Raw genomic sequence first — 6,700 nt, forward strand, 5'->3', positions numbered from 1 at the left:
TGTGAGCAGTGAGACCATGAGGTTGAGAAAATAATTCTATAAACGGGGCCCACTGTGCTGATCCCCACATGCTTTTACTTTTAAAAAGCAATTTACCTGCAGCCTGCCTGGCTTAAGTCCAAGGGTATGTGACATTTCTCAGGAAAACACCTGCCATCTACAGGAGAAACGCAGACCCAAAATAATTCAGATGAGGAACACAAATTACCCTGAAGTGGGGGGACTTTGTGACCCTTTCGCAGGTCAGATCCTGGAACTCAGGGAAATAAAGATAATTCCTCATAACCATAAAATCTGTAAGAACACATTTCAATTAGAACCAGTCAACCTGGGCAAAGTGCCCTAAAGTTGTCATGGCAGTGGGGACTTGAAAGTCTGAGGTCATCCTGCTGCCAATCAAAAGTCAATAGGTGGACCTGGGTGGGACTCTCTGGAAACTTTCCTGGGACCCCAGTAAGAGGAGTGCCTGTTACTCTAAGTGATGTGTCTGAAATCTTCCTGACTTGATTGCAGGAATTGGGATTTACAGTGGGGAGGATCTCTGCACTGCCTCAGTTTCTCAAAAGGCCCCAGCCCTGTAGCACGGGGAGGGACTGGAGTTTGCAGACCCCCACAGTTTCTCTGGCTCAGCAGGCCCTGCAACACCTGTCCAAGGTGACGAGGAGCATCCAGGAGCTCCAGGAGATCCAGTCACAGTGCCCACTGTGCCAAGGTTCTGCTGAAGTACAACTCCCAAAACACTTGTACAAACTCCTATCACCTCCTAGGCCTGTATTACATATACTGAGGTTTTGTTTTTTGTTTTTTGGTTTTTTTTCCTTAACTCGTGTTTTCCTTGGTAATCATTTGAAATGTCTGCCCAGGATAAAACAATTGTCCAGATTCTCACAGAATTCGTGAATAATATTTAAATCTACTTTCAAAAACAGCAGGAGTTCCATTTAAATGCTGCAGTAAAAATGCAAGCCCCAAATTTATTTTCAAGCCTTTAAAAATAAATGAGGAAACCTCCCAGGAGATTATCTCTTATGCAGCAGAAGAGGAGCATCTTTGAGGGTGAAGTTGCTCAGGCAGCTGAGAAGGCCAGACCCATGGGTCCAGAGGTCCTGGAGCCCCTTGAAAGAATGTGTGCCAATTATCCAGTAAGGGGTACAGTTGGTGGTGAGGACCCGAGCAGTTGTACCAAGGCTAGGCCAATAACGGGCATTCCTCAGACCTATTATCTCCACCTATTGGAGGCAAACATCACTTCCACTAGGCTGTGATCTGTTCCTTTAAAGACAAACAAATCCCTTAATCCACTGCCCTCAACTCAGGAGTGTCAGAGAGGACAAGTCGTTTGACCTGGAAGCCCCCCAAATTTCCTTCCCTCTTTTTCTGTCTTTCCAATTAAAACCATGGTTAGTTTTCAGCACCAAATCTATTTCTTTTTAATTTACTTTAAAAATCTAAAAACTATCTCCTCCTCCTATCTTCCTAAGCAATCCATGACTGAAGCCATTAGGTGAGGGAGAGTAAGGAAGGTCAGGGCACCAGAACGAAGGGAACCATAATGGCCTAAAGTTGGTGTCAGCATCAGGGTAGGGTAAGGAGGCATCCCCACAGAGGGACAGCTCAGCATGGTGTGTTCAACTCCTACAGGGTGGGGTACGGGGACCCAAACAAGCGTGGACTGTGTCCCCACAAAGGACAGCCCACGATGAGAGTGCATCTGTGCAGGAGGCAGCCCAGAACTACAGGCCATGCCAGGTGAGTACCAGGGAGTGTGTGATAGTGACCGAGGCGGAAGGCTGGTACAATGTGGGAGATTTGAAAAAATAAATCAAAAATATATTAATAATGTGGAATAGAGATATTTCACTGTCAGTGCCAGGAATTGCAAATGTGGATAGTGGGAAAATTAGGATGAGTTGATGTTGGGTTGGAACTAATTCAGTGTGAGGTCCTGATTTTCAGTACCTATCCACAGAGATGCTAGCCATGGTGATGATCCTAAATCAGATCTTGGTATATAAAAACCATCTTCTACTGAAAGGAACCAGGGTTTGTAGGAGAAATGAATGAGTCCAGTGCTCAGACAAGAAAAGTAAAAAAGAGCCTAAGACATCTTGAGCTAGAAAAGGAAGTGACCAAAGAATGATGGCAGCTTGTGGAGACCCAGAAGCTGTCTGGAAGGGATCTCTTGCTGGCCAAACTGGGAATGGTTCATAAATTAAACTAAGCAATGGTAATGAAAGATTACAACCCACTAAAAAATAAAAGGACACGTTGAGTCCATTTAGCTATAAATAAATAAGTGGATAGGTAGGAGATTGATAAGTGGGATATTTACATAATTTCAAAGGATTACTCCAACAGCACTTATTCATTGCAGAGGCATAAAATGTGATTTTACGATGGGACCACCCCACAGACCTCACCTGACTAAGATGGTCAAAGTGAATAGACATCATTACCCAGGACACAGATAGAAACCTGCCACTTGATGGGAGTCATCTAGAACTTGGTGGTATTTCTGCTGAAGATGCATAACCTCTTCCCTCGGTGGAAAAACATCAGAAAACACAAACCAAGGAACACTCTTGCAAGGTGTTTGGCCAGTAATAGTCAATGATGCAAGGTCAGGAAGGTCAAAGAAACACCAAAACAGTTCCAGACTAAAAGAGACTTCAGAGATGTGACAAATGCAATACTTGATTCAGAGTTGGAGCCTTGGGCTATTTAAGTCATGGTGGGAACAATTGGCCTATTGAAAGCTGTGGGTTTAAGGGGTAGCTATGTTATCAATTAACTGACTGCCTAGTCTTGATAGTTGTATTGTGGTTCTATAGGTGAATATCCTTGTTGGTAGGAAATGAATACTAAAATATTTAGGGGTGATGGGAATCAGCTGGTAAGTGACAAATGAATCCAGAAAAACAGTTGTTTGTAATATATTTGTAATTTTTCAGTAAGTATGTGATCATTTGCAATCAAAAAAACTAATGTAAAATACATTTTATTTATTACTTCTCATCTTACATAGTCATTTTGAACTGGGCCATATTGAAAACTCAAGGTAAATGTTACATGCCAGCATATTCTTGACTAGTGTAAAATTAGATTGACAACCAGGGAAAGAACATTGTAACCACCCTTTCTTATAACATGCTTTTCCAAGAGTGTTAGCTAAAATACAATATTTATATCACTGGAAAAGCAACACCTAGTTAGGCATTGAGGCATACCTGTAATCCTAGCAACTTGGGAGACTTAGACAGGATGATTGAGCAAGTTGGAGTCAGCCTCAGCAACTTAGACCCTGTCTCAAAATTTAAATAACAAAACAAAACAAAAACCAAACAGGCCAAGGATGTAACTCAGTGGTAAAGTGCCTAGTCTCTCTCTCTCTCTCTCTCACACACACACACACAAGCAAAACCCACCTCAAAGAGATACATTTTCATCAGGACGTCTAGCATGTACTTCCCTTCCATAGCATATGTGCCTCTCCTAACTAGCTTCTGGACCTCCCTTCTGATTCCCCGTCCCCCAGAATTGGCAACTAAAAGGGTGGCTTTGAATGAAGAACTGTTGATGTCCTTGCCTGCTGGCACTAATCACACGCCTATGCTGTCTCCTGAAGGGAGAAACTGTGTAAACTTTATGTTCAGACACAGTTAGTTAAGGTGTCATGAATTTGTTTAATACAGTTGCTGCCTCAGCATTCATTTTTAGACCTGACATAAGTTATTTGAAACCCAGTGGTACTGCCACCTTTGGCCTAGTTAACGTTCCTCTCCCTGTGTAGAGGTTTGTGGTGTGGCCCAGGCACTTCCCATCTCATAACCCAGAGCCCAGCACCCCCACAGCAGCTGACCATGACAAACCTAATGGTCAACACCAGAGTCATATAAATGAGTTCTTCTCATTGCATGTGCTTTCTTTAAATTAGCCAAGCCACAAGCTCCAGCCCTATCCTAAGGGATAAAGCCCCTGAGTACAGGCAGAGTCCCACCATTCTTGTGAGCTGCACGCTGTCTCGGGACTCCCTGTCAGCCCTTGTGGACTTGTGAGTGAAAAAATTCTTTGTGTCATTTTATGTATTTTGTTGCGCTGCCACCTCTATGTGTCACCTGGCTGACACATGGAACCTCATCCTCCTCCTGGAGCTCTCCTGGAGGGTGGAAAAAACTGAACACAATCAGACAAGAACCATAGGCCTGTCTGTTGGTATAGACAAGTTTCCCGGGGCTGAGGGTGAGGGTAGGTGCCAAAGCATTTGCCTAGCATTCACGAGGCCCTGGGTTTAATCCCCAGCACTGGCCCGTGCACACACACACACACAGTTCCCTGCGAGCGGGACGTGTGGTTTCATGCCAACATTGAGGCAGTAAGCTGTCTGCCTGCATAAGAAGGGTTGGTGCAAGACACATGAAAACACCCACGACCTCCTCAAGAGCCCCATCAGGGCAGGGCAAGCATTTATGGCTCTCTCTCCAAAGGGAGACCTCAAGGCCAAAATTAGAGGAAACCACCCCATATGGTAGATACGGTTTTGCAGAACATGATGGTGGTAGTTATGGCTAAGCCTGAGGAAAAGGGTGGAAATGAATATGTCCTGGCTCTGTGTTGAAACTTAATCTGAGCTAATCTGTGCCCCCCAGGGGTAGTTCTCTTCTGGAGAGGTCCTACTGTGGTGGGAAAAACACTGACTTTGGAACTGGTCCAAGGTTCAAATTCTGTCTTTTTTGTTTCTTTGCCTGGTTTTTGAGTTTTTTCTTACTACCTACATTTGACACGCTGCTTAATCTTTCTTCAGCTGTGAGAGTCACCGCTCGTTGCCTCCAATATCCAGTCAACCTCTTATTAAACCTCAATTTGTTCAGTTGGCACCACGGTTAGCCTTCCTGCCTCTGGGCTCCCTACGTGAAGAAGCCAACACTTTTCTTGCGAAAGCCAGAGTCATATTACCATTGATTACTGTGAAACAGCCATAAGTGATACTTCCTCCCCATTAGCACGGGGTTACCCATGGCTCCGTCAAAGGCTGATGAAAACTTAGGCCGATGACAACAAAGTGGAACTCTTCTACATGGTAGAAGAGAAAGTTCAAAACCAGTTGCTTTCTTTTACCTCCCTCATCCAATTTAGCCTTGCCATCTACTTTCCCTGGTTTCATGTTTGATTAAGCAGGGGGACTAAAGTCATCGCCCTCAGGTGTGGCTGCTAATAACTTCAGGTGTTGCCAGCACAAAGGGGACTCCAAGTGCTGTAGTGTCAGGGAATGTGGGAGTTGCCTTTTGTAGTGAGGGATAGAAGGAAGCCAGAAGTCCTTTGACGGATCCAGGAGTGTCCTGGAAAACCCATTGGACCTACCAGCCTCCCTGCAAATGCAGGACAACAGGGAATACAGGGCGACCAGGCTCCTTGAAGGCCTGAAGAGGCCTGAGCTTCCACAGAGTTTTTGCCAATTAGGATCAAAGATGTGAGGGGCTGAGGTTGTGGCTCAGTGGCAGAGTGCTTGCTTAGCATGAGTGAGGCACTGGGTTCGATCCCCAGCACCACCTATAAATAAAATGAATCAAATAAAGGTCTATCAACATCTAAAATACATATATTTTTTTAAAAATGTGAGATTTTCCTACTAAGGAGAATTATGTCTGGGGAATAAACTCAGCTGGGGCAGTGGTAGAGTGCTTGCCTAGCATACATGAGGGCCTGGGTTTTGGATCCCCAGCACCTTGCATGAGCACTCATACACCCCTCAGCTGTCATCAATGTTAGTCTATATCTTCAACTGTAAGGCAAAACTCTCCTTTTTATTAATGAATCAGTGAGCTAATGTCCAGACTTGCACTATGTCTAATAAAACAAGTCTCACAATTTTATGAAAATATAGATTTCTTGCTGGTTATTGACACGTTTTGGTCAAGTGAGAATAGTGATATTTAACTTGTATTCATGAGCTGTGAGGTCTTTTGGGGGTCAGGATTCATCTCCATTCTAATTTCAGGTTTAGTTTACTGATGGTAGATCTCACGTTGAGATTCTGAAGTATCTTTGGAAGATCACATTCTTGAAGCCTCACTGCCCAGTGAATAGAGGGGTCCGTACCTTTCCCTCCACTCCTAAAGATAGTACATCTCTTTGTTGGGTAGTCTCTAGTCAGTGCCACTGGGGTCATGTGACACAACAGAACTGCCTGTCGTTTTCTCATTCTCACAAATCAGTTCTTGAAATTGGGCAGACTAAGGCAGCTGCCCCCATAATCATCCTGAAATATATTCTTCAAAAAAGTCACAACAGAAAATACCTTTAATCAGTTAAGATTATTTTGTTCGAAGTGATAGAGAACTAAGCTCAAACTGACAATAAGCAGGGAATTGATGAGTTCAGATAGCTGAAAAATCAGGCAGGCTGATGTCAGGCATGGCTGAATTCAGGGCTTAAGGGTGTCTCTAAAAGTCAGTTTCTCTTCTATTTTAGACTGTCCCCTTTCTTGGGCTCCTTCAGATGGTTCCTGGCAGCTACCTATTCTCTCAAGATTGCACAGTATTTATGGCAACTGCATCCTCACACTCTCCTAGATTTGAAGATTAGAACAAGATTTTTCAGTAGTCTTCCCCCAAATTCCAGACATTCTGACCATTTTGGTCATGTCTCTTGCTTCCCCAACCACTGTGTCCAAAAGGAGATGTTGCTGTAATTAAGTAATTAC

Source organism: Sciurus vulgaris, assembly GCF_902686455.1.
Source record: "Sciurus vulgaris genome assembly, chromosome: 6".
In the NCBI taxonomy this organism is placed as follows: domain Eukaryota; kingdom Metazoa; phylum Chordata; class Mammalia; order Rodentia; family Sciuridae; genus Sciurus; species Sciurus vulgaris.